This window comes from Cibotium barometz, chromosome 18, assembly GCF_041138505.1.
Source record: "Cibotium barometz isolate CiBa-2024 chromosome 18, ASM4113850v1, whole genome shotgun sequence".
Taxonomy (NCBI): domain Eukaryota; kingdom Viridiplantae; phylum Streptophyta; class Polypodiopsida; order Cyatheales; family Cibotiaceae; genus Cibotium; species Cibotium barometz.
The window spans coordinates 16,759,811-16,772,550 of NC_141063.1; positions in this window are offsets into that span (position 1 = coordinate 16,759,811).

A 12,740-nucleotide genomic window follows, 5' to 3' on the forward strand; every position below is an offset into this window, starting at 1 on the left:
CCTAGCATGGAAGGGGACTCTGATGCCTTCCCATTTCTTGAGTCTCAAAAAGAATATGTCCACCAATGCCCAATCTGTCAGTTGTTTGTTGGTAACCTCAACCCCAAAAGGGACCCCTAAGTATCTAACAATTTGACCCCTCTTCACAACCTCACATCCCCATCTTTCTAAGTCAAAATCATTGTCCTCATAGAGGCTCATTAGTTTAGACTTGTGAATATTACATTTTGAGCCAAAGGCATCAACAAACTCTTGTATAATACCTAAGGCCAATCTAACATTGTCATTGTCAGCTCCCAGAAAAAGTAAAGAATCATCTGCAAAGCATTAAATGACCAATTGTTCTCCATTACTCAACTTTAGCCCAGTTACCCTCCCCTAAGCAGAGGCATGTTCTAAAGCCACAATCAAGGGGTGAGAATCAATAGCAAACAATAAAGGAGCAAGGGGATGTTGAAATTTGAGCATAATGATGAGCTATGGTGGATCAAACACTAGAATCAACATGATTAAGAAAGTGATTAGCAAATGATTAACACGTAATTAGTGAATAATTAGCAGATATATTAATGTAGGCATGGATACTCAAAAACCAGCAAATTCTCATTAGGGCTATGCCTCAATTTATAGTGTTTACATCAAGCATCAAATCCCCTTGATTTCTCCATGATTCACTCCCTGAATATCTCCACCTTTTGCCTGATTCTCTCCACCTCTTCTCTTTTCCCTGAATATCTCCCAGAATATCTCCACACTCCTAAATTCCCTCATGCTACCCTTTATTCTCTCCCAGTAGATTCTCCTAACCTTTTCACAGGTTCTTTCACAATTACATCTCATCTTTTACAGTCTCTATCCAAGAGCTTGTTCCCACACACACCCTTTTCACTTGTATATTTCAACACCTCCCCTCAAGTGAATAATCCTAACACACCTGGACCCTGTATCAAGTTTCCCTCTTACTTGATAGCCCGCGACCAGTGCCTCAAGTCCCTAAACTCCATAGTCCTTGACACTCTCTCTCTCTATGTGTCCAAGGCTACTATAAGTGCCCGCGACCTTGACTAAAGTGCTCATACATACATCTACCACTTGGCCTACATCATCGGTGGCTCAGAGGTGGTTTTACTTTGTTGGGGCAGGTTACATTGGGTTGTGGGCTCTCTCTCTCTCTCTCTCTCTCAGAAAAGATGATCCGACTCCACTTCTCTTGGAGCCTCCATGAAGTTTGCCGATGTCGTTCCTTCTTCACTGGGTTTGCTGTAGCAGTCTCTCGCCATGTGTCCTGGCTTTCCACATTTGTGGCAAGTGAAGGTCCTCCCTCCTACTCTGCCTCTTCCTCGTCCTCGTCCTCGAGAGAATCCTCCTCGGGTGAAGAATGCTTTTTCCTCTCCTGCTGTTGAGTCGAGCTCTTTCTTCTCTTTGCCTCTGCTCTCTTGCTCCAGTAGAGCTGCTTCTATCTCGTGTATCTTCATTTCAGGTACATTCTTTAGTGTTGCTACAATGTTTTCATAATCTCCTTTATCCACACTCTTCAAAAGTACAGCTAATGCTTCATCATCTTCTACCTTTTTGCCAATAGCTGCCAGCTGTTGCTTAATGCTTTTATATTTGTTCAAGTGTGTGATTAAGGGTTCACTTTCCTTCATGTCCAATTTGTAAAATTGCATTAATAGATTTATCTTGGAATTTTTTGCTTGTGTACCAAATAATTTATTGAGTTCATCCCATGCATCTTTTGCCCACTGTATCCCTGTGATATGGTGAATGATCTCATCATTTAAACTGAGTGCAATAAGCCCCAATGCTTTTTCATTCCTACTCTTCCACTCATTTTCCCCTCTCTCTGGGCATTCATCTCTCCCTTCAACTAATCCCCACAGATTTTTCCTCATCAGCAAATACATGGTTTTTGTTTGCCATGTATAGAACTGTTCTCCATTAAATTTGGCTATTTCCTGTGCTGAATTCATGGTGAAGTGAAGGGGGTCTTACCTCTTGATCCAAAATCAAGATTCAAGGGCAGTGTCTACCCTTTTACAACTCAATCTGGTGTTTAATAGATGATTACAACAATTTTATCAGCATAAAATCACCAGAAATTACATTAAATTGAGAGTAACCAATTTGTACGGGATGGTTGGAGTATCAAACCAACTCCGATTTGAAATCTGAAGTTATAGGGATCTGTATCAGATACCTAATGGTTAATTTGAACCCTCAATTGCACCAAAGTACAGTGATTAGCACTGATTAATCACTGATTAGCAAATTAATGCTCTGTTTTGTGTGCAAAAAACAGAGTATGCGGGGAGTCCAGATCTGGTGCCTTCCACTTCAAATGAGCTCAAATGCTTTGAAAGGCATCAATAGCAATGAGTCTAGTAGAGGATTAAGCCAAGAAACATAAGATTTGAGCAAATAATGAAAGCTTAATCTCTGTTTTACCAAAGTCACCTGCAGATTTGATGAAGAGCTTTGATCTCTCTGTAGACTTGATGAAATTGATTTCTGTCTTCACCAGCTTGTAGAGCATGCTTGATTACCCTTTGTGCTAAGAGGAATTAGAGAGTTTTGACCTGAGCAAAGAGCAATCTTCATTCTTCTTCAGAAAAACGGCGCCTGTTAATTAGCGAAAATCCGATGCATCCGCCGGCGGTTTGCTGCGTGGAATAGCTAGGCTTGAAGCTAATGAGGTTAGCTATCTTGTGTATAAAGCATGTGCCCTAATTTTATGTGTGCAAGGTGCTAGAGACCCTCCACTGGCTGGGGGTGAAGGGGAAGAGAGAAAACTCACGAAAAACTGATTTTTTTGCTAATTATCTTACTAATCTTGATTAATTCACTAATGGGCTCATAAATCTAGTTGATTCTAGGCATGGCTCTGATACCATGTTGAAATTTGAGCATAATGATGAGCTATGGTGGATCAAACACTAGAATCAACATGATTAAGAAAGTGATTAGCAAATGATTAACACGTAATTAGTGAATAATTAGCAGATAGATTAATGTAGGCATGGATACTCAAAAACCAGCAAATTCTCATTAGGGCTATGCCTCAATTTATAGTGTTTACATCAAGCATCAAATCCCCTTGATTTCTCCATGATTCACTCCCTGAATATCTCCACCTTTTGCCTGATTCTCTCCACCTCTTCTCTTTTCCCTGAATATCTCCCAGAATATCTCCACACTCCTAAATTCCCTCATGCTACCCTTTATTCTCTCCCAGTAGATTCTCCTAACCTTTTCACAGGTTCTTTCACAATTACATCTCATCTTTTACAGTCTCTATCCAAGAGCTTGTTCCCACACACACCCTTTTCACTTGTATATTTCAACAGGGGACAACCCTGTCTAACTGACCTATTTACCTCAAACCCCCAAACCACCCTCCCATTCAACAATGGTTTGGAGTTTCCTCCCAAGGAATTGGTATATATATCCAAGAGGCCATTTTGAAACCAAACCCCATTTTTTCCACACAAATGACCAATGATCTTTTCCAAGTCTAGTTGCAAGAGAATGCATTTCTGCTTAGTCCTCCATCAGGGCCACATCTCTCCCCAGCATAGCAACATAAATATTGTCATATATAGACCTTCCTAAATCCATGTTGTTTCTCATATATGATCTCCTGAAGGGCAGGGGTAATTCTAATGATAATGATTTTAGCCAAGATTTTGTATATAACAATCAGCAATGTAATAGGCCTCCAATGATTAAATCTGTCACACGCATTCTATTTAGGAATAAGCTTCACCAACCCTTCCTTTAAGTCCTTATCCAAGTTACCTGTTTTAAAGGCATTTCTGCACATTCTCCATACAAATTTCTTTAAAGAAGGCCAGAAAGCAATGAAAAACTCCACAGACAGTCCATCCCATCCAGGGATTTCTCTCTCCCCAACCTTATAAGGGCATCCCAACATTTCTCTAGTTCTATATCCCTTTCCAACCATTTAGCCCTATCAGGGTCCAATCTCCTGTTAACTTGCTCTAGAAATTTGGTCTTAGCTTGGAGCCTTATGGTTGAATAGTCTTCCTTAAGGCTGAGGGTTTGACCCCAGGGTTTGACCCCAAATGCTTCGCCCATTTCTTGGCTATTAGCCTCATCCCTTTTATCTCTTGCCCATTTTCATCCAGAACCCTACCTATTACCTCCCTACCTTTCAACCTCTAAGTCAGATTAAACAAGTACCCATCTAGCTTCCTTTTGTTGTTTAAAGTTTTCCATTAATATCTAGCTTCCTCTATCCTAGTGCATTTATCATCTTCACTCTTTAACTTAGCTTGACACTTGAAATACCAAGTTGTCTCTTCAGTAGTTAGTTTCCCTTTTTCTACACAGATTCTAAGACATCAATCCATCTCTTTCTTTCTTGTCGTCTTTCCTCAACTCTCAATTTCCCAACCCCTCTAATTATACCCTACATTTCATTGGCAAAGTCCTCCAAGAACCTTGCATGTTACCTCTCCTTTTAAGTCTCTCTATTGCCTCTTTAGTCTGACGACTGACAAATAGATCATCGTTTAGAAGCAGGTTGTTTACCCTTAGTTTCCTAGTCGAAAACTTATTTAGGTTAGCTTCCTCCCAACCCATTATATGCCATCCCCATTTGAGGGGCATGTGATCAGGCAATCTAGTGCTGGAATCCACAGACATTTATGAGAGTATGAGGTACCCATAAAACTTGTTGGCTAAAGAAAACTATCTAATCTGGATGATGACCCAAAGTATTGCAAGCTAAAATAGGTGTGCCCAGGATCTGAGCCCCAATCACCAATCTCCCATCCATCCCTTAGGCCTAATCTCCCTCTCAGCCCTTCCCACTTCGTCTTCTCTTGTCCCATCAAAACAGTGTTCCCCCACATCTATCCCTCTGTTTCTCAACCATATTGATGTCCCCCATAAATATGCAGTGTCCTTTAAAATTTAAATTAGCTATCCATTCCCACATCCCACTCCTCACCTTATGATTATGAGCCCCATAAGTATTAATTATCCAAATCCACTCCCTTTCCAAAACTATTTCCACAACCGAAATTCTCCCATTAGGATGATTAGCTATGATGCTAGGATTTAAATAGCTTTTAACAATGGTCATGACTCCACTAAATCCTCCATTCATACCCCCATACATTACAACCCAATCCTTAAACCTATCCTTTCTCAAAATTTTAGGCTCACATAAATTATGTTCTTGAATGGCCAATATAGATAAGCCCCATTCCTTGACTAAACCCCAAAAAGTAGCACTCTTCTTTTATCCTTGATCCCCTTAACATTCCACATACAGCCATTAACTCTAACAATAGAACTCAACATATTGTAGTTTTAGGAACCATCTCTACCTCCTCCCCACTCCCCCCTTGATCCCCTTCTTTCTATATTTCTTTCCGAGCTTCGTCCACTTGCCAATTGAATTTTTGAACCGATGAGGTCCCACTATCCTCCTCACCTAGTGGATTAAATGGGTTCGAATACATCAATGGGCTTAAACTGCCAAAATATCTACTACCCTACTTACCCCCAGCCCCACCTTATTCACACTCCTTCTAGCCTCCTCCTTAGCTTGCCTTACACTCATTTTCCCTTTCACCTTTCTCCAACCTCCCTCTCGTGTAGAGTCCCCATCATTCTCCAAAATCCTTTTTCCTTTATCCTCTACCCCACTATCTGTGCTGTGCAGAACTCCTTTTCAGTGGTTTTATTCTCTACCCTAGTCTCATGTTTGTCCTTACTTTCACCCTCAGATTTAGACTAAACCCCTTTTGCTATATGCCTAAACCCACCACATCTAAAGCAAGCTCCAGGAAAAGGCCCGAACTTCAACATCAATTCCATTTTGCCAAAATCTCCTAAATCCACTTCAACAAACTTGGGCGTCTCAATGGCAATGCTCCATGAAATGCAAACATTGTTAGCCTACCAATTTCCCACATCATCTTTTGGCAGATATAAAATTGGAACAATCGCACACTAGCAATCTCCCTCAGCATGCTGGACGACGACGAAGCCAAGGAGGTAAACCTACCACCACAACCCATACGGGAGAGGCTTCAGAAAGGCTTTTATTAACATCAAAAAAAGGATCAAATGGGATAGCATGCTTTGGCCTATGATCCATAAACAGAGGTGCTCTAGCAAACAACTCCGAAACATCCTGAGCTTTGGTAAAAAGAATATTAAAGAAGCCTTTACCTAGATAGAAGACTTGAGAGACAACCCTACCATGGAAAACATCATCCTCTAACAACCATCTAGCAACATCGGCTTTGGACGGAGGTTTACCAGAACAAAACACAATAGCACTACACAAAGAAAACAGCCCAACTTGACTCCTCACCAACTCAGGTAAAACCTACAGACATACCTTTTCGCTTCTGGTTTGAGGCCTTTGCACTTGGGCAATAATCCTATCTGCTACCCTTTTTGGCGAAGTCTTCTTTTTACGATCTCTTCCCTTGTCCTCTGTCTCACACGTTCTCTTCATCTCATCGGAGCCTTCGTTTCCCCAGTCCCCCTAACCCCCAACATCTTCCTCTGGACATTGCGTCCAATCGCACTCCATGCATGCAATCCATCACCCCCCACAAGGTACGGAGGCATGCACTCACACATGTGAGGCAAAGCCTCACTCGCCCACAATCCTTGCCATACACGTCACCCAACTTAACTCACTCTTAACTATCCGATCTCTCTCTCTCTCTCTCTCTCTCTCTCTCTCTCTCTCTCTCTCTCTCTCTCTCTCTCTCTCCCTTCTATTCTCATTTCTTTTTATATAGACCTTTTTCCATTAGACATTTATTAGTGGGAGCTAGTTGAAAGTATCGCAAGGCTTTTTGACATGTCTCATATAGAGATAGGTGAGAAGATTTACAAATACAGAGAGACAAAAGGAAAAGAAGTATTCTTTGACAATAAATTCTCCACATCTAGCATACAGATATAGGTAAGGAGATATATATTTATAGAGAAATAAAAGGAAAAGAAGTATTCTTTTACAATAAACTCTATGTTTTCCCAAAAGGTCTCTAATTGGATCATCTGGAGGACTTGATTTTACCTTTATTCAAGTCCTTAGAGAAAGTACTTGTATGAAGAAATTACTTAGAATCTAGTGGTACCTATCCTCAAGATTGTGTATTTGAATCCTTGGGAAAACTATTAAGAAAAGGAAATAAGTAGCATTACAATTAAGAGTTTTGGCAATGAATTGGTGGCTAGACTTGAAGGTAAAATTGTACGTCTGTATGTATACCCTCTTATATCTGTCCTATGAGGGCCAACTTTTTGTTTTAAATATAAGTGAAACATTTTTTGACATCACATGGTGATATGTATGTGGATAGAGAAAATATTTGATTTTGGATACATATGTAGGTAGAGAAATATGTACTAGATTTCACCAAAACAACCTGGATATCAAAAAGTATAATATTTATGAAAGTTGAGAGTTTTATATTCTGTTGAGCTTTGTCTAATTTTATATTCTTTTTGAGCTCGTCATCCTCTTGTTCACATTGTGAAGATTTTGTTGTTTTTTATCCCTAGGGACAACATTGAGATTTGCATCTAGAGTTGAGTCGGGTGTGTAGAAATGAATTAAATTCATCATCTTAGCATGCTAGAAAGCTCTTAAGAAAGAGATTAATAGTAATGATAATGATATGACAAAAATGAAGCATAATGACAAGGCAAGAGGTTTAGCTCAAAAGCTCATATATTTTATCCATTAGATAGAGTGTCTTTTTAAAGGCTTGAGTACATCTCCATTATTCATTGAACATGTCTCTTAATCTTGGTTAAGTATCCAAAAATCTTTTCTAGATTTGAGCACCGTCTCCCTTAAAGTGAGCACCCATTTGGCATCTTTTCCCACTTTGTCTAGGTGCCTACTTTTGGCCTCCACATGGGCTAGCCATCCTCACCTTTGGCCTCCCTTTGACCCTTTGAACCATAGTCTATATCTTACAAATACTTGAGGGCCACATATGACTCCTCTTTGTTCCAAACATTTGCCCCACATCACTTGCTATTTTAACACTCTCCCTCAAGTGATTAACTACTACCACCATACATACGCTAAACCTACACTATTATTTAAACACTCCCTCTCAAGTGATGAACTACTACTACCATATATACACAAAGCCTACACTCTTAGTCATTTGCTAGAGTGGTCTAGGTGCCTCCCATAGGCTACAAAGTTGGCCTAAAGCCTATAGTTTTACACAAGGATAGGACTACAATGAGTGGGTATAAACATAAGGTGAGAGAGGTGCCCTCTTCTATCCACTAGAAGAGTATTTCCTATGATTGGCCTCCTTCATGGAAAGACCCTTCATTTGGCTCTTACTTCGTCACATGATGTTTGCTTAAGTGTTATTTGGAGTCTTCTTCTTGCTCCAACAATCTTTCTCTATGTGGCCTGGCTCGCCAAAAAATTTGCACTCATTCTGGCTCTTAGTCCTTTGGTGAACAATGCCTTCTCCTCGTAGGGTGATGAAGATCCACCTACTTTGACTTTGAGTCTCTTTTCTTTCTCAATCAAGGCTCTTTCAATGCTGGTAAAGATTGTGTCGGGTAGGTTCTTCAAGGTAGCCCCACCAACGGGTTGAATGCTTCCAAGGTCATGCTCCTCTTCTAGTGTTATATGCAAGTTGTTGCTGCATATAACACTTTTCATTTTACTTAGATGTGCTAAAATTGACTCACTCTCCTTGATGTCTAACCCCAAAAACTGAAATTTTTTATATTTATTTTGGAGTTCTTTTGTTTAGCACAAAATAGCTTGACTAGTTCATCACATGCTCCTTAGTTAAGCTTCTGATGCAATGTGATGGATGAAACTATCACCTAACCCTAATGCAATGATAGCTAGAGCTCTCTCATCTCTCCCTATCCAAAATCTTTTATCTTTCCCTTCTAATCATGGACATTTCTCTCTTCCACTTTCTATCCCTTATCGAAGCCCATATTTCATGAGAACAAACTTAAGTTTTATTTACCATGCATGGAAACCTTCACCATTAAACTTATCTACTCTATGAGTGGATTTGACATGGTTTCCTTATGGGGATGGGAAGGTCTTTGCAATGGGGTTACCTAAATCTAGTGTCTAGTCCTTTACAAAAGTGGTTTCCTTATGGGGGATGGAAAGTTCTTTACAATGGGATTACCTAAATCCAATGTCTAGCCCCTTACAAAAGTGGAGATATGCATTTGATAAGATTAACACTTCCCAAATTTAAAAACTTGAAAACCAAAAATACCCTAATTTGGGAGAGTGATTTATGGTACTAAACCAAGGGAAATTTTGGTTTTGATAATGCACAAGTGTTTAGCAACACCCAAATGATAGAGTAGAACCTTGATTTTAGAGGCTAATTTAGGGTATAAAACCAAGGGGAAATCTAGTTTTGATGATGCACAAGTGTTTAGCAACACGCTAATGGTAGAGTAGAACCCTCATTGGCTCTAGACATTGGTTGTAATTCCCTTGCTAACAAAGGTAATTTTCTTCTAACACAATAAGGAATGATTTGGTAATTAAATCTTCAATGGTTTTGTACTCAACAAATCCATGTACATGAGCCAAGACCTAGCAAGAATGGTACGCAAATTCTGATTTTTTTTACCCTTTAGGCTTGATTTTTCATTGCCACCTATTTCCCCTCTTGATGACTTTGATTTGATCAAGAAAGCCCTCCTTTAATGTGTTGCAGCTTCTTGAGATGATGTATCACCTCCAAGTTGTACGTCTTTGAAGAGAATGAACCAAAAAGCTACTCAAGGGATCATGGGTGGCTTTGATACCAACTTGATATTTGCATCTAGAGTTGATTAGGGTGTGTAGAAATGAATTAAACTTATCATCTTAGCATGCTAGAAAGCAAGAAAGAGATTAACACTAATGCTAATGCTAATGCTTATGACAAAAATAAAGTATAATGACAAGGGCTAGAGGTTTAGCTCAAAAACTCATATATTAGATCAACTAGATAGAGTGCCTTTTATAGGCTTGAGTACATCTCCATTAGCCATTAAACATTGCCCATAAGCTTGGATAAGCATCCCCTAATATTTTCTAGATTTGAACACCATCTCGCTTACCCATTTGGCATCTTTTCTAGGCGCCTACTTTTGGCCTCCACATGGGTTGGCCATTCCCCATTTTTATCATCCTTTGGGCTCCCTTTGACCCTTTGAACCAAAATCTATGACTTATCCAGCTCTTATAAATATCTGAGGGTCACATACCAACAACCACTCCCCCTTTACCCCACATCACTTGTTGCTATTTCAATAATTTTGTCCCTTCCTTAGGTTTTCTATGACTTATGCAACTCTTACAAATGTTTGAGGGTCACATACCACATCCCCTTGCTCCAAAAATTTACCCCACATCACTTGCTATTTCAACAATTTTATCCCTTTCTCAGGTTTCTATTCTTGTTCATCTCAATGAAAACCTTTTTCTTTGAGTCTCTTTTCTTGTCTAGAGAGTCTTTTTCTTTCTCAATCTATATTGGTGATCCCCTTAGTGGTTTCTGTTTAAGTGCCTCCTCTTTAATTGGTTCATTTTTACATAGCTCGTTTTTACGATATTCAAGGCCCACAATTATTTTGATTTTTTATGGTGTTATTTTTTAAAAAGGTGTTTCTTTGGTGGCTAGCCTAGTGGAGCATTGTATGTAGCTCTCTTAAGGAGATTTTCTTGCTCTTTGTTATGTTCTTACATTCCATGCTGAAGATCATAGTCCATTTGTTGAAGCCTAATTGCTTGTGTGGCATGATCAACCTCTCAAAAATTGATGATAAGGCTTGGAAAGCCTTTGCTGTTATATCATTGACATCTTTTCTTGAGAACCACATTTCATTAATTTGGGCTCAATAAAATATACAATATGTATAATAAATCAAGTACCAACAATAAGAGGCCAACAACATAGAGTGCATCTACTTAAGTTTTGTGTTTATGAATTGAGCATGCATTTTTTCATAACTTGTATGATTTACCATACACAGTTTATGTCATCTCTTTATTGTGTTATTTGAGGAAAAATAATTCCATTATGTTAGAGAGAGAGAGAGAGAGAGAGAGAGAGAGAGAGAGAGAGAGAGTAGCATGTGGATGTTTACATGACTTTTCATAGCAGGAACTAGATATTGTGCTATTGGGATGGGAGAATGATGTAGCATTCTTTAAACAAGCCGCCTTAATTATTAGGAAATAAAAATAAGAATCAAATTTTATCATTGTAGTACTTACTTACTTACCCTTGTGATATTCGAAGGTGTACATTCCTTGTGCTATTTGAATATGTACATTCCTTTTGCTATTATTAAGAATCATGTATCATTCTTTAAACATGTCGCCTTAATTTTTAGGAAAGAAAAAATAGGAATGAAGTTTATCATATAGCACTTACTTACTTACCCTTGTGCTATTCGAAGATGTACATTCCTGTTGAGTCTAGGTGTATAAATTTCCCATGAGAAATGTCTATATATACTACTAACCAATGATTAGTGCAAGAATAATATAAAATTAGAAGCATGCAAAGTGCATAGCTTATCATATCAAGTGTTCATAAGTAACTTACTTATGATTTAAAAGAATGTATATTTTTGTTGTCCAATTGAATGTCTACATATATCTTGTCTTACATTTTGTAATCATTTATAAGCAGACGACCAGATGTTCTCTCATTACAATGGATGTATAGTTGTATCAAAGAAACCTACAAAATCAGAATGAGCTAGCCACCCATCCTTCGCACAAAGGATGAGATATTTGCAGCTAATGAGTATGTAAGAGACTTGGATATTGCCTTTGCTCCTACTTGCCTCTCAAAACAAACATCATAAGAAACGCTGAGAACATAACAAACATTATAAGAAATGCCGATAAGTTCTTTGAAATCTTAATGTGCATCCAAGACCTCACCTCCAAGCTCCATATTTTCCATTCCAACTTCCATAATTACATGTTGTGTCGATGATAATGCAATCTTTTTTGTCGCAAAGGGGAGCTAAGAAAAAAAAAACTCTTCTCTCAAAGAGTAGTCTAATTTTTGCAAGGGGAGCTGGGAAAAACAAAAGTTTTTTTCTCGAAAAGCACTCTAATGTTTTCAAGGTCAAGCTGCAAAAAGAGACTACTTTTGTGTTAGACAGGAGGTGCCTCTCCCTGGCTCCTTAAGCCTGCATGCACCTTAAGATCACAAGAGAAAAATTGTGCCCACTATTCATTTGATTTTTATTAGATTGGGGTGTGTATATAATATTACCATTTTTCCCTCTTTTGACACAAGGTCAATAATTTTTGGCATACTCTCTTGCATGGATCACACACTCCTAGGCATCATAAAATAGTCACATAATAGCTCAGCTGCTTCCTAAAGTGCACTAACAGCTTATGCCAACATTTGGTATCTTTCGAATATCCCAAGTGTATCTCGAATCACTCTTGTGAAAGAGAGTTCTGGATTCAAAGTCATGGTGTTTTTTTATATTTTCGAATCTCCTTTGTGTTTCCCCAATGAACGCGTATCTCAAGTAAGGATTATAGCATCTATGTCCCTAAAAACCTTATTTCTGTTTTACATTGCATTTGCATAATTTATATACGATATAAAAGTGTATATATAGAATTCACATCTTTGCATGTAGAATACAAAAGTTTCATGATATTTCTTACCTCTATTAGCAAGATGGGATTCCACTACATT